Source organism: Capra hircus, chromosome 21, assembly GCF_001704415.2.
Source record: "Capra hircus breed San Clemente chromosome 21, ASM170441v1, whole genome shotgun sequence".
NCBI lineage: Eukaryota > Metazoa > Chordata > Mammalia > Artiodactyla > Bovidae > Capra > Capra hircus.
The window spans coordinates 28,462,074-28,478,524 of NC_030828.1; positions in this window are offsets into that span (position 1 = coordinate 28,462,074).

Sequence of the window (16,451 nt, forward strand, 5' to 3'; positions counted from 1 at the left end):
ATGTTATTGCAAATGGCAAGATTTCTTTTTTCTTTCTTTCTTTCTTTCTCCATTTTTCTGGCTAGGTAGTTTTCCATTCACTTTGCTGACAAAGGTCTTTATAGTCAAAGCTGTGGTTTTTCCAGTAGTCATGTATGGATGTGAGAGTTAGCCCATAAAGATGGCTGAGTGCCAAAGAATTGATGCTTTCAAACTATGGTGCTGGAGAAGACTCTTGAGAGTCCCCTGGGCTGCAAGGAGATCAAACCAGTCTATCCTAAAGGAAATCAACCCTGAATATTCATTGGAAGGACTGATGCTGAAGCTGAAGCTCCAATACTTTGGCCACCTGATGCAAAGAGCTGACTCATTGGAAAAGACCCTGATGCTGGGAAAGATTGAGGGCAAAAGGAGAAGGGGATGACAGAGGATGAGATGGTTGGATGATTTTAGTGACTCAGTGGACATGAGTTTGAGCAAACTCAGGGAGATAGTGAAGGATAGGGAAGCCTGGCATGCTGCAGTTGATGGAGTTGAAAAGAGTTGGACACGACTTAGCGGCTGAACAGCAACAGCATTTATTTCATTACATATATATACCACATCTTTATTCATTCATCCATCAATGAATAGTTAGATTTCCATATCTTGGTTATTATAAAAAATGCTGCAATAAACATAAGGGTGAATGTATCTTTTTGAACTAGTATTTTCATTTTCTTTAGATAAATACCTAGTAGTGGGATTTCTGGATTATATAGTAGTTATGTTTTTAATAATTTGAGAAACCTCCAAACTGTTTTCCATAGTGGCTGTACCAATTTACATTCCCGCCAATGGTGCACAAGGGTTCCCTTTTATCCACATCCTCACCAGCACTTGTTATTTCTTGTCTTTTGGATGACAGCCATTCTGACAGTTGGTGATACTGATTGTGGTTTTAATGTGAATTTCCCTATTGATTAGTGATGTTGAGCACCTTTTCATGTGCCTGTTGCCATCTGTATGTCTTCTCTGGAAAAATATCTATTCAGATCCTCTGCCCATTTTTAAAATGGACTGTTTGCTTTTTGGCTATTGAGATGTTGCAGTTGATTTCTAGTTTCATACCATTACTTGATATGATTTCAGTGTTCTTAAATATATTTAGATTTGTTTTGTGGCCTAATATAAAATCTATCCTGAAGAATGTTCCATATGTACTTAAGAAGAATATATATTCTACTGTTTTGGGATGAAATATTCTATGTTTATCTGTTAAGTCCATTTGGTCTACTGTGTCGTTTAAGACCAATGTTTCCTTGTCTGGATGATATACCATTGTTATAAGTGGGGAGTATTAAAGTCTCTTACTATTATTGTGTTACTGGCAGTTTCTCTCTTTAGTTCTGTTCATATTTGCTCTATATTTAGGTGCTCCTATGTTGAGTGCATAAACATTTACAAGTTTTGTATCATCTTATTGGATTGAACACGGTATCATTATGTAATGCCTTTATTTGTCTTTTTGTATAGTCTTTGTTTTAAAGTGTATTTTGTCAGATATAAGTGTATATATGTATTTATAAGTATTTATAAATGTATATATTTATTTGTCATTCTATTTCAAGTTGGTAGCAACTTAAATTTGAACATGTTATAAAACTCCTCTACATTTTACCAGTATGTTTTTGAGGTCACATTTTACATTTTTTAATTTTGTGTATTCCTTAACTAATTGTGTGGTTATGATAATTTTTATTACTTTGTCTTTTCACCATCCTGTTAGCTTTGTAAGTGATCAAATCACTGCATTTTCTCTATACTGAATATTTACCTTTACCAGTGATATTTATGCTTTCAAGTTTTTGTTACTACTCAGTGCTCCTTTTTTAAGCTTAAAAAAGTCCCTTTATCATTTCTTGTAGGGCTAGTTTAGGTGATGAACTTCTTTAGATTTTGCTTGTTTGGGAATTGTTTCTTTCTCTTAATTCTGAGTAATAACCTTGCTGGGTGGAATCTTTTTAGTTGGAAGTTTCAACAGTTTAAATGTATCATGCTCTCCCTCTGGCCTGCAAAGTTTCTACTGAAACATATGCTGATAGTCTTATTCAGTTCCCCTTGTATGTAGCAAGTTGTTTCCTGTTTAACTTTTGTCATTTTAATTATGTGTCCTAGTGTGGACCTCTTTGGTTTCATCTTCTCTAGAACTCTCTGGGTTTCTGGACCTGGATGTCTGTTTCCTTTCTTTCTAAGTCAGATGAGTTTTTAGCCATTATTTCTTAAAGTAAGTTTGCTGCTCCTTTCTCCTTCCCTTCTTCAGAACCCCTGTAATGTGAGTATTAGTGTGTTTGATGTTGTCCTGTAGATTCCTTAAGCTGTCTTCCCTTTAAAAAGTTTTTCTCTTTGCTTCTCTGTCTGGGTGAGTTCCGTCCTGTCCTCTGCTCATGGATCCTTTCTTTGCTTCATCTAGTCTGCTTTTGAACCCCTTGAGGGTAACTTTTTAGGTAAGTAATTGTTAGAACTGGACAGGGAACAACAGACTGGTTCCAAATAGGAAAAGGAGTACGTCAAGGCTGTATATTGTCACCCTGCTTATTTAACTTCTATGCAGAGTACATCATGAGAAACGCTGGGCTGGATGAAGCACAAGCTGGAATCAAGATTGCTGGGAGAAATATCAATAACCTCAGATATGCAGATGATACCACCCTTATGGCAGAAAGTGAAGAGGCGCTAAAAAGCCTCTTGATGAAAGTGAAAGAGGAGAGTGAAAAAGTTGGCTTAAAGCTCAACATTCAAAAAACGAAGATCATGGCATCCGGTCCCATCACTTCATGGGAAATAGATGGGGAAACAGTGGAAACAGTGTCAGACTTTATTTTGGGGGGCTCCAAAATCACTGCAGATGGTGATTGCAGCCATGAAATTAAAAGACGCTTACTCCTTGGAAGAAAAGTTATGACCAATCTAGATAGTATATTCAAAAGCAGAGACATTGCTTTGCCGACTAAGGTCCGGCTAGTCAAGGCTGTGGTTTTTCCTGTGGTCATGTATGGATGTGAGAGTTGGACTGTGAAGAAAGCTGAGCGCCGAAGAATTAATGCTTTTGAACTGTGGTGTTGGAGAAGACTCTTGAGAGTCCCTTGGACTGCAAGGGGATCCAACCAGTCCATTCTGAAGGAGATCAGGCCTGGGATTTCTTTGGAAGGAATGATGCTAAAGCTGAAACTCCAGTACTTTGGCCACCTCATGAGAAGAGTTGACTCATTGGAAAAGACTCTGATGCTGGGAGGGATTGGGGGCAGGAGGAGAAGGGGACGACAGAGGATGAGATGGCTGGATGGCATCACGGACTCAATGGACGTGAGTCTGAGTGAACTCCGGGAGTTGGTGATGGACAGGGAGGCCTGGCGTGCTGCAATTCACGGGGTTGCAAAGAGTTGGACACAACTGAGTGACTGAACTGAACTGAACTGAACTGAATTGTGTTCTTCAGTGTTATGACTTCTGCTTGGTAGTTTCTTACATTCTCTGTCTCTGTTGAAGTTCTCACTCTGATCATCCATTGTTTTCCTAAGTTTGGTAAGACTGTTTATGACCATGGCTTTGAATCTTTATCAAGTAAATTATTTATCCCTGTTTCATTAAAGTTTTTCCCTGAGGTTTTGTCTTGCTCTTTTATTTGGGACATAGTCCTCTGTTTGCTCATTTTGCTTGAATCTCAGTGTTTATGTGTTTCCTGAAGCAGCCACTCTGTCCCAGTCTTGAAGGACTGGCCTCTGGAGGAGATGAACAGCTCAGTCTGTAAAGAATCTGCCTGCAATGTAGGAGACGCCAGTTCAATACCTGGGTTGTGAAGATCCCTCGGAGAAGGAAATACCAACTCCACTCCAGTCTTGCCTGGAGAATCCAGTGGACAGAGAAGCCTGGCAGGCTATGGTCCATGGGGTAGCAAGAGTCAGACACGCGTTAGCAACTAAACTACCACCACAGCAGCCTGATCCATCCATGGCAGGTCCCAGTCTCTGGGGGAGTGCTGAAACCTGCACTTCCAGAGGGAAGGATCTCAGTCAGCACCAGGTTTCAGGCTGACTGGAAGCCAGACTCCCAGGCTGTAGTTTTTTTTTTTTTTCCTGTTTATTTATTTATTTATTTTACTTTACAATATTGTATTGGTTTTGCCATACATTGACTTGAATCCACCATGGGTGTACATGTGTTCCCCATCCTGAACCCCCCTCCCACCTCCCACCCCATCCCATCCCTCTGGATCATCCCAGTGCACCAGCCCCGAGCACCCTGTATCATGCATTGAACCTGGACTGGCAATTCATTTCACATATGATAATATACATGTTTCAATGCCATCCTCCCAAATCATCCTACCCTCGCCCTCTCCCACAGAATCCAAAAGATTGTTCTATACATCTGTGTTTCCTTTGCTGTCTTGCATACAGGGTTATCGTTACCATCTTTCTAAATTCCATATATATGCATTAGTATACTGTATTAGGGTTTTTCTTTCTGGCTTACTTCACTCTGTATAATCGGCTCCAGTTTCATCCACCTCATTAGAACTGATTCAAATGTATTCTTTTTAATGGCTGAGTAACATTCCATTGTATATATGTACCACAGCTTTCTTATCCATTCATCTGCTGATGGACATCTAGGTTGCTTCCATGTCCTGGCTATTATAAATAGTGCTGCAGTGAACACAGGGGTACATGTGTCTCTTTCAATTTGGTTTCCTCGGTGTGTATGCCCAGCAGTGGGATTGCTGGGTCATATGGTAGTTCCTGATGGCTCAGATGGTAAAGCATCTGCCTGCAATATGGGAGACCCAGGTTCGATCCCTGGGTTGGGAAGATCTCCTGGAGAAGGAAATGGCAACCCACTCCAGTATTCCTGCCTGGAGAATCCCAGGGATGGAGGAGCCTGGTAGGCTACACTCCATGGGGGTCTCAAAAAGTCGGACATGACTGAGTGACTTCACTTCTTCACTTCTTCTTCATGGCAGTTCTATTTCCAGTTTTTTAAGGAATGCACATGTGTACAGTCCTGTGGGACAGCAGCTGTAGACCCATAAATCTGCAGGCCAGGTCATCTGGAGCTGTCCTCTGGGTGACAGTGCAAAAACTGGGGCTCCAGCTGAGTGAGCATTGGGCGGCACCCCACACCCCTACAAGGCCTGCACTTGCCCAGCTACAAGGCTGAAGAAAGAGCCCGGAGCCAGCAAAAGAGACATCAGTGGTTTAATGGACGAGGGAGTGTACATGTCTGAAGTGGGTCCTGGAGTGACACGACAAGCCAGCATGATGTGGTGTTAGTCTTCACTCCAGGGAGGAGGGTGTGTTGCAGTTTTAGAGGAATCCACGTTGTTAGATTGGCTCATTAGTTACTGGTGAAACCCGAGCGTGAAGATGGGGCCCCTGCCTGTTTGGGACCCTGCCCTCAGGCTGAGGTTCCAGAACAAGTGCACAGGCCTTTTCCGCAGGAAGATGGGGTATGTCTTAGTCTGCCGTCCACGTGCTGCTCTGGGGAGGAAGCCTGCAGTGAAGCATCTCCCTGATTTTCAGTCCCACGGGACCCAGGGGCGCAAGTGCCCTGCCACCAGAGACAGACAGTCTGGAGTCACCTGCGTTGTCTGTGCGTGGCTGCCAGCTTTAGTGGGGCTGCTGGAAGGTCCAGGGTGGGTGTTTGGCTCTTTTTCAGAGGACGCTGTCCCACTCCTGGCTGTATAGTGTCTGTTTCTCTGGGAGGAGGTGGGTTCAGGATCTTCCTGTGCTGTCCTTGTGGGCCTCCTTGTGGTCTTTATATATGAAATAATCGTTACTGTTGTCTATCCTCAGGACACCTTTCCCCATACTGGATTACAGAAGCAGTGTTCCTAACAAATAATTTACATTTCATCTACTAGAGGATTAGGTTTTGAAATAGTAGTTACCCCCCCCCCCTTTTTTTTTTGATCCTGTTGATACATACAGATTTAGAAACTAAACATCTTAATTTACATTCTGTGACTATGTGGGTGAGGGAAGAAGAAACTGTTCGGCATATACTATATTTTTAGGTTGTTAAACTCCCCTTCTCTTTTTTGCTAATGTGGTGAGATTAACACTTACCCAGAGACTAAGAATTCCTGAGGCAGCAGCAGGAGATTGTCCCTCCCAGGGCCTTGGGGTCAGCCTTGGCACTGCTTCCTATGAACAAGCCAGTTAAGGAGGTCAGGGCCCCTCCGTTATCAGGAGACTCAGTCCCAGAACTGTTCAGGGCACCTGTGAGCAGAGCCTTACTTACACTGTCCTTTTGGTGTTTCGACACAAGTCAGGGAGTCCTGGGACTTGGGGCCTGGTGTTAATTACCTGTCTGCACTGGGAGCCTCGAGGATCCTTATCCTGCAGCAGGTGTAGTGGACATTGGTCACTGTGGATGCCCATAGTCTTTTCAGCACCTCCTGGCACTCTCACCATCCCCTGCCTCATGAATCCTACCTTCCACACTGACTTTCTCTCCCATAAGACACCACGTGTGTGGCCGAGGCAAGGAGGTGCCTGGGTGGGGTGTGTCTGGGGCAGGGCAAGGCAGTGGAGGCACCTCCTCCCCAGCACTGTGGAGGCAGGGCAGTGTTGGGTCGCCAAGTCCAGTTCTCAGGTTCTGGGAGCTCAGCCAGAGCGGAATTCTTCACTTTTCTTGAAGGATCTGTGAGACTTAGATCCACCAGTAAGCCCTGGCCCACCGAGCCAAATGTCATGTTTCTGTGGGAGTTCATGGATCAGAAGCATGACTCATTTATCTAATTGGGAGTCCCCTTTATGATGAAGAACATAGAATTATCTGAACAAAACTAAGTACTCAGGTTGAATGTTTAATGAGAAAAAATAGAAGAAATATAAGAAAATACAAAATTTAAGCCTCAAACATATTCTGAAAAATAACAATTAAAAAAAGGATTGTATATCCTAACATACCTCTGGGCTTCCCTGGTGGCTCAGATGGTAAAGAACCTGCCTACCAAGGCAGCAGATATAAGAGCCTGGGTTCAATCCCTGGGTCAGGAAGATCCCCTGGAAGAAGAAATGGCAATCCACTCCAGTATTCTTGCCTGAGAAATTCCCTAGGCAGAGGAGCCTGGCACGCCACAGTCCATGGGGTCACAAAGAGCTGTACACGACTGAGCAATTAACACTTTCACTTTCAACATACCTCTAGGATTCTTCTTTCTTATAAATGTTTTTTACAGTAACTTTGCAATGGCATTTTCTGTAAAGAGAATTGAAAGATAAATGAAGCTTTCCTTTAAGACTGTTGATTAAAATTTTATTTTCTTATTGAGAGCTTAGAAAAGTTATGTTTCAACTTTACAGGTTGTCATTAATGAAATCTCAGGTAAAATTCTGGGTTATTTCCAATTTGAGAAAATCTTTATCAAGTACCTGTCATGTGAACTGTGAGATTACAAGGCATTTTAAGTTTTCTTGTGCAGTGGATAATCTGAAGTATTCTTTCGATTGATGATATTCGTTATTCAATTAGTATTTTCTTGTCACTTGTCAGGTGAGTTGACACAGTGGGCAGTAAGCAAATTTTTGGAAGACACTACTATACCAGATGACTTCCAATAACTTAATTATACACTGAAGTCATGAGGAATCACATAAATATTTCTCACAGGACTCAAACTTAATATATCCTCAGCTCACTTTCTCTTCAGATCTGTAGCTACCCCCAAAATGTCTACAGCCACTGCCAAACCACCCAGTAATGGAAGGGGAATCAGAGTGGAAAAAGAAACTGCTCAAAGCAATTCCAATTAAAATCCCTTACTCTTGAAAATTTTATAAAACCTGAAACCATGTGACCATGGCTAGGATCCCTTCTAGGGACTCAGAAGGGCCCATGCTAGTGGGGATCCTGGTATGCAGGGTGATTGACATTGCTTCAGTCTAGAATAATAATAATAGTACTAGTAATAAAGTGAAACTATTTAGCCTCGGATTTGTGTAAGGACCAAGTCACCAAGTCACAAAAAGCTAATTAATATCCTGAAATCCTCAGTAAATTGTCTTAACATTTCCATGGGCTTTATGCCACCGTGTTGCATCCGAACTCCATGATAGAATTAGGATCGTTTTTGTCTTGCACATTTGGCTTGGAATGTGTGAGACACATTCACCTTGGAAGCAGAACAGTAATATGTGCTCTTGGAGACTTGCAACATATGTAAAGAGTAGCCCCCTCCCTTTTTAAATTGAAGTACAGTTGATTTGCAGTGTCCTGTTAGTTTCACATGTAGAGCATAGTGATTCACATGTGTGTATATATATATATATATATATATATATATATGTAGTCTTTGTAGATTCTTTTCTGTATTAATTTATTACAAGATATTGAATGCAGTTTCCTATATCATACAGTAGGTTCTTGTTGGTTATCTGTTTTTTTTTAACGTATTTATCTATCTGGCTATACCACGTCTTACTTGCGGCAAGTGGAATCTAGTTCCCTGGACAGGGATCGAACCTGGACCCCTTGCATTTTGAGGACAGACTCTTAGCCACTGGATCACCAGGGAAGTCCTGGTTATCTGTTGTATATATGGTAGTGCATGTCTGCTAATCCTAAACTCCTAACTTATCCCTCCTTATTAGCAAAACAAAAATAGATTCACAGACATAGAAAAGAAACTTATGGTTACCAGAGGGAAAGAGGGGCAGGGTATCGTCTTTCTACGGTAATAAATAACCTCAGTTCCCGATCATAAGTTGGAGCACAGAGAACTTTTAGGGCAGTGAGACTATTCTGTATGGTATTGTAATGAGGATACATGTCATGATACATTTGTCCAAACCCATGGAATATACTAGCCAAGAGTGAATCTTAATGTAAATGATGGACTTTGGATAATAATAATGCATCAGTGTAGGTTCATCAAAACAAATGTGCCACTCTGGTGAGAGATGTTCATGGTGGGGAAACTGAGTGTGTGTGAGAAGGTCCTGTATGGAAACTCTGTACTTTGTGCTCAATTTTGCCATGGATCTAAAACTGATCTAAAGATAAAAGTATATTTTTAAAAAGCATAGTTTTGCCTTTTCCAAAATATCATACAGTTGGAATCATATAGTATGTAGCCTTTTCAGATTGGCCTCTTTCACTTAGTGCAAGGTGCATTTACATTTCCTCTGTATCTTTTCATTCTTGATAGCTCATTTATTTTTAGTGGTGAGTAATATTTCATTATATGGATGTACCACAATTGATATATCCATTGACGTACTACTGAAGGAAACTTAGTTGTTTGTAAGTCTTGGCAATCATGAATGAAGCTTCCAAAGACACCTGTATGCAGGTTTTCATGTGGAAAGAAAGTAGTTTTAGTCACTTGGTCATGTCTGATTCTTTGTGACCCCATGGACTGTAGCCCATCAGGCTCCTCTGTTCATGGGATTCTCCAGGCAAGAATACTGGAGTGGGTTGCCATTTCCTTCTCCATGAAATTTTATAAGAGATTTAAAATAAAATACTCATCTTTGTTGCAGCTGTTCCACAATTCCTGTTGTTGTTGTTTAGTCACTAAATTGTGTCCCTGTGGACTGTAGCCCACCAGGCTCCTCTGCCCATAGGATTTCCCAGGCCAGAATACTGGAGTGGGTTGCCATTTCTGTCTCCAGGGGATCTTTCGAATCCAGCGATTGAACTCCTGCATTGCAGGCAGATTCTTAATCATCTGAGCCACCAGGGAAGCCCATTTCATGTGGAGATCCCTTGAGTTTATTTGGGTAAATACCAAAAGGTGTAACTGCTGGATTGAATGATAAGACTGTTTAGCTTCCTAAGAAATTGCCAACTTGCCTTCCAAAGTGCCTGTGCCAGTCTGCATACCACCAGCAATGAATGAGACTTCTCTGTGTTCCACATCCCCATCAGCATTTGATATTGTCAGTGTTTTGGAGTTGGGCCATTCTTATAGGTGTGTAGTCATACCTCACTGTCATTTTAATTTGAAATCAATTAATCACATGTGATGGTGAGCATCTTTGCATATGCTTATTTGCTGTAAGTATACCTTCTTTTGTGAGGTGCTTATTCTGATTTGTTTTTTGCCCCCTTTTTGGCAAACAATTTGGTTGTTTTCTTTTTGTTGAATTTGAAGAATGCTTTGTATATTTTAGATACAATTCTCTTATCAGTTATGTTTTACAAGTATTTTCTCCTAGTCTCCAGCCTCTCTTAATAATGCCATTCAGACATTTTCTCTCATGTTATAGCATAGAAGTTTTATGTTGTGTTGCTGTGCTTAGTCATTCAGTCATGTCTGACTCTTTGCAACCCCATGAACTGTCGCCCACCAGAAATTTCATAGTTTTGTGTTTTACATGTAAGTCTGAGATTATTTTGAGTTAATTTTTATTAAGGATATAAGGTCTGTGTCTAGATTCTTTTCTTTATTTGCATGTATCTAGTTTACCTAACACTATTTGTTGAAAACACTTTCCCTTCTTCATTGAATTGCCTTTACTGCTCTTTGTCAAGAACAGTTGGACTGTATTTGTGGGTATTTGTTTCTGAGTTCTTTATTCTGTTCCATTGGTTTATTTGCCTGTTCTTCCACCAGTACCATACTTCATTGACGATGTAGCCTGAGAGTAAATCTTGAAATTGGATAGTGGCTGTCCTTTGACTCTGTTCGTTTTCTCCAGTATTGTACTGGCTATTCTGGACCCTTTGCTTTCTGTGTAAACGTTCACAAAATACCTCGCTAGGATTTTGATTGGGATTGTGTTGTACCTACACATCAGCTGTAATCGAAAAGAATTAACATCTTAACAACATTTGTTGTTGAGTCACTCAGTTGTGTCCAGCTCTGCGACCCCATGGACTGTAGCATGCCAGACTTTCTTCCCTGTACTTCATTGTCTCCCGAAGTTTGCTCAAACTCATGTGCATTGAGTTGGTGATGCTATTTAACCATCTCATCCTCTGCCGCTCTCTTTTCCTCCTGCCTTCAATCTTTCCCAGCATGAGGGTCTTTTCCAGTGAGTTGGCTCTTTACATCAGGTGGCCAAAGTATTGGAGCTTCAGCTCCAGCATCAGTCCTTCCAGTGAATATTCAGGACTGATTTCCTTTAGGATTGACTAGTTTGATCTCCTTGCTATCCAAGGGACTCTCACAGTCTTCTCCAGCACCACAATTCAAAAGCATCGATTCTCTGGCATTGAGCCTTCTTTTGGTCCAGCGCTCACATCTGTATGTGACTACTGGGAAAACCATAGCTTTGACTGTATGAAACTTTGTTGGCAAAGTGATGTCTGCTTTTTAATATGCTGTCTAGGTTGGTCATAGCTTTTCTTCACAAGGAGAGCATCTTCTAATATGGCCGCAGTCACTGTCCACAGTGATTTTGGAGCCCAAGAAAATAAAATCTGTCACTGTTTCCATTTTTCCCCATCTATTTGCCATGAAGTGATGGAACTGGATGTCATGATCTTAGGTTTTTGAATGTTTTGAGTTTTAAGCCAGCTTTTTCACTCTACTCTTTAATCCTCATCAAGAGCCTCTTTTTAGTTCCTCTTCACTTTCTGCCATTAGAGTGGTGTCATCTGTGTATCTGAGGTTATTGATATTTCCCCCAGCAATCTTGATTCCAGCTTGTGCTTCATCCAGCCCAGCATTTCTCATGATGCACTCTGCATATAAGTTAAATAAGCAGGGTGACAATATACAGCCTTGACGTACTCCTTTCCCAATTTTGAACCAGTCCTTGTTCCATGTTTAGTTCTAATTGTTGCTTCTTGACCTAGATACAGGTTTCTAAGGAGGCAGATAAGGTGGTCTGGTATTCCCATCTCTTTAAGAATTTTCCACAATTTGTTGTGTCCACACAGTCAAAGGCTTTAGCATAGACAATGGAGCAGAAGTAGATATTTTTCTGGAATTCTCTTGCTTTCTCTATGATCCAGTAGAGATGTTGGCAATTTGATCTGTGGTTCCTCCTCCTTTTATAAACCCAGCTTGTACACCTGGAAGTTCTCAGTTCACGTACTGCCGAAGCCTAGCTTTTGAAGGATTTTGAGCATAACCGTGCTAGAATGTGAATTGAGTGCAGTTGTACGGTAGTTTGAACATTCTTTGGCATTACCTTTCTTTGGGATTAGAATGGAAATTGACCTTTTCCAGTCCTGTGGCCACTATTGAGTTTTCCAAATTTGCTGACATATTGTGTGCAGTACTAGAACAATGTTATCTTTTAGGATTTTGAATAGCTCAGCTGGAATTCTATCACCTCCATTTCATTTTCCCTTGGTATCTCCACAATTTTCTCCATTCTATGGTTTTCCTCCTTTTCTTTATATTAAAAAGGCCTTCTCACCTCTCTTTGCTGTTCTTTGGAACTCTGCATTTAGTTGGGTATATTTTTGCCTTTCTCCCTTACCTTTCACTTCTCTTCTTTTCTCAGCTATTTGTGAGGCTTCCTCAGAGAACCGCTTTGCCTTCTTGAATTTCTTTTTCTTTGGAATGGTTTTGGTCACCACCTCCTGTACAGTGTTACGAACTTCTATCCATAGTTTCTCCTTCAAGTTAAGTCTTCCTATACATGAACATGGAACACCTCTCCCTTTATTTAGTCTTCTTTTATTTCTTTCATTGTACGTGTGTGCTAAGTTGCTTCAGTCATGTCTCACTCTTTGCTACCTCATGGGCTGTAGCCCACCAGGCAACTCTGTCCATGGGATTCTCCAGGCAAGACTACTGGAGTGGGTTGCCATCCCCTGATCCAGGAGACCTTCCCAATTCAGGGACTGAACCTGGGTCTCATGTCTCCTGCCTTGGCAGGTGGGCTCTTTAGTTACCACTAGTGCCATCTGGAAAGCCCCTCTTACATTAAAGAGGTGTAATTTTCCACTTATATATCTTGTACATATTTTGTTAGATATGTGTCTGACTACATATCGTTTCATTTTTTGGTGCTAATGTATTTCATTTACGGTGCTATTTTAAATTCTAATTTCAGTGGTTTATCACTTGTATATAAAAAAGCAATTGATTTTTTGTATATTAATATTGTATCTTGAACCTTGCTCTAATTGCTTTTCAGTTCCAGGCATTTTTGTTTCTTTATTTAAAAATTTCCAAGAAGGAAATGACAGGAATAGATGGTTTCATTATAAGACTCTACCAAGTGTTTAAAGAATAAACATTCTACATAAATCTTTCCAAATATAGAAGCAGAGGGAACACATCCCAACTCATTGTATGAAGCAAATATTACCCTAATAGCAAAAGCAGACTAAGACAATACAAAAACGGGGAAATTGCAGACTCATATCCCTTTTTAATATAGATACAAAAATTCTTAGCAAAGTATTAGCAAATAGAATTCAGCAGTATATAAAAAGGCAACTGTAAATTGTGACCAAATAGTGTTTAGTCCAAGGATAGAAGACTGGTTCAGTATTAAAAATTCAATCAATGTAATGCCCAATATGGTCTGCCCTTGTGGTTCAGCTGAAGAATCTGCCTGCAGTGTGGGAGACCTGGGTTTGATCCCTGGGTTGGGAAGATCCCCTGGAGAAAGGAAAGGCTACCCACTCCAGTATTCTGGCCTGATAATTCCATGGACTATATAGTCCATGGTGTCGCAAAGAGTTGGAAATAACTGAGTGACTTTCACTTTAAATGCCCAATATAAACAGGGTGAGAGAGAAAAATTATCATATCAATTGATGCAGAAAAGCATTTGACACAATGCAGCACACATTTGTGATTTGAAAACTCTCAGAAAACAAAGAGTAGAGGAGAACATTCTCTGCTGGGTAAAGACCATTTACAAAACCGTGCAACTAATACCATACACAATACTTAATTGAAACCCTGGATACTGTCTCTCAAAGGAAACTAACCTATAATTCCTCCTGTAATAAGGCAAGAATGCCCATTTCACCACTCATTCAGCACAGTAAGGAAGTTCTAGCCAGTGCAATGAAAGGAAGTAAAAATTGTACACATCTAAAAGGAAGAACTGGAAATTTCCCTATTTGTAGATGCTATGCTTATCTATGTTAAAAAATCCCAAGAAACGTACTCCTCAAATGATAGAATAAATGCATCCTTCAAACCCACAAGAAGATCAGCATACAAAAATCAATTGTATTTCTTTATAATATTAATAAACACATGGATACCAACATTGAAAATACAATATCATTTACTATACTGAAAAACTTAAGTGTATATTTAACAAAACATGTTCAGGACTTGTATGTGGAAAACTACAAAACACCAATAATAGATTCTAGAAAAGCTCTGCATAAATGGTGAGATATACCATACTCATGGATTGGAAGATGCAATATGGTAAAGATACCAGTTCTCTCCAAATTGATGTATTGGTTAAATATAATTCCTATCCAAATTTCTGGAGGTTTTTGTAGTTACAGATATTCTAAGATTTATGGAAAGATGACAGAGCTAGGAGAGCTGAAAAAATTTTGAGAAGAAGTAAATAAATTGGGGGGAATCAGTCTATCCCATGTCAAGACATTATACAGCTAAAGTAGTCAAGACCCTGTGGTATTGGTGGTGGGATAGACACACGCCTCAGTGGCACAAAAGAGAACCTAGAAATAGACCCACACAGATATGCCAAACTGATTTTTTTCAAAGGTGCTGAGGAATTCAATGGAGGGAGAATAGCCTTCCGAATAAAAGTTCTAGAGGAACTAGACATCTGTCAGGGAAAAAATATGCACCTGGACCTAAACTTCATATATATATGAAAGAAAGAAAGTGAAAGTCTCTCAGTCTTGTTTGACTCTTTGTGACACCATGGACTATATGAATTCTCCAGGTGAGAATACTGGAGTGGGTAGCTGTTCCCTTCTCCAGGGGTCCCAACCCAGGAAGTGAACCCAGGTCTCCTGCATTGTAGGTGGATTCTTTACCAGCTAAGCCACCAGGGAAGCCCATATATACATACATATATATAAATCAAAATAGCTCATCTATAAATGTAAACTATATTTTTAAAAAAATGTAAAGTGTAAAACTAAATTTTTAAGAAAAAATTATGAGAGAAAGTCTTCAGGATTTAGAGCTAGGCAAAGAGAGCTTGAACTTACTACCAAAAGCACAATCCATAAAGGAAAAACCAATAAATTTGACTTCATCAAAATTTAAGCCTTTTATTCTATGAAAGACCTTGTTAAGAGATGAAAGCTTCTGCAGAGTGGACGAAAACACTGCAAACCACATAATTGGCAAAGAATTAGTATCTACAATATATAAACAACTTTTGAAACTTAACAGTGAAAAATAAGCTATTAGACAGTAGGCTAAAGGCATGAACAGACATTCCACCAGAGGTATACAGGTGGCAAATAAACATATCAAAAGATGTTCAGTATCATTAGCCACTAGGGAAATGCAGGTTGAAACTACAATGAGATACTATTGCACACCTATCAGAACGACCGAAATGGAAAACAGTGACAACACTGGGTGTTATTAGGAAGGATGCAGAGAAACTGGATCACTTATATATTGCTGACAGAAATGTAGATGGAACAGCCGCTCTGAAACATTTGGTAGTTTCTTAAGGAGATAAACAGGCAGCTGCCATGCAACTCAGTAATTGTGTTCCTAGGCAATTATCCTGGAGAAATCAAGACTTAGGTTCACACAGTAACTTGCACAAGAATGTTCACAGCAGCTTTATTCATAGTAGCCAAAAGTGAAAAGCACCCAGATGTTCCTGAGCAGCAGGTAAACAGAGCATGCTCACTGTGAGATTTTCTTGGCAACAGAATGAATAAACGACCGATACATGTGCAACTAGGGTGAATCTCCAGGGAATCATGCCTAGTGGGAAAAAGCTCTGGTTACCTGCCTGCTATATGAGTTCATTTACAGGACATTCTTGACAGCAACATTATAGGAACGGAGAATATTCAGTGGATTAGCAGTTGCCCCAGGTGAAGGACTGGGCGTGGGAGGTGCGCTAGGTGTGTTTATGAAAGGGCCCTGGAAGCAGCCTTGCAGTGACGGAGAGGTTCTGCGTCTTAACTGGATCCATGTCGGTTTACTGGGTGTGATGATTTACTGTTTGGGGAAACCATGTAAAGGGTACTTTGTTTCTCCATATTATTATTATTATTTTGGAGGATGGTTGACAGGATCTCAGTATTTATTAACTCAGTGTTTATTTTTTTGATTGAAGTATAGTTGGTTTACAATGTTGTGTTAGTTCTGATGTACAGCAGAGTTACTCACTTATATACATACTCTTTTTCATATTTATGATTTATTACAGGGTATTAAATATAGTTCTCTGTGAATTACAGTACACAAGGCTGTGATCCATGTGATCAGTTTGGTTAGTTTTCTGTGATTGCAGTTTTCATTCTGTCTCCCCTCTGACGGATGAGGATCCGGGGCTTGTGGAAGCTTCCTGATGGGAGGGACTTGCTGTGGGGTAAACTGGGTC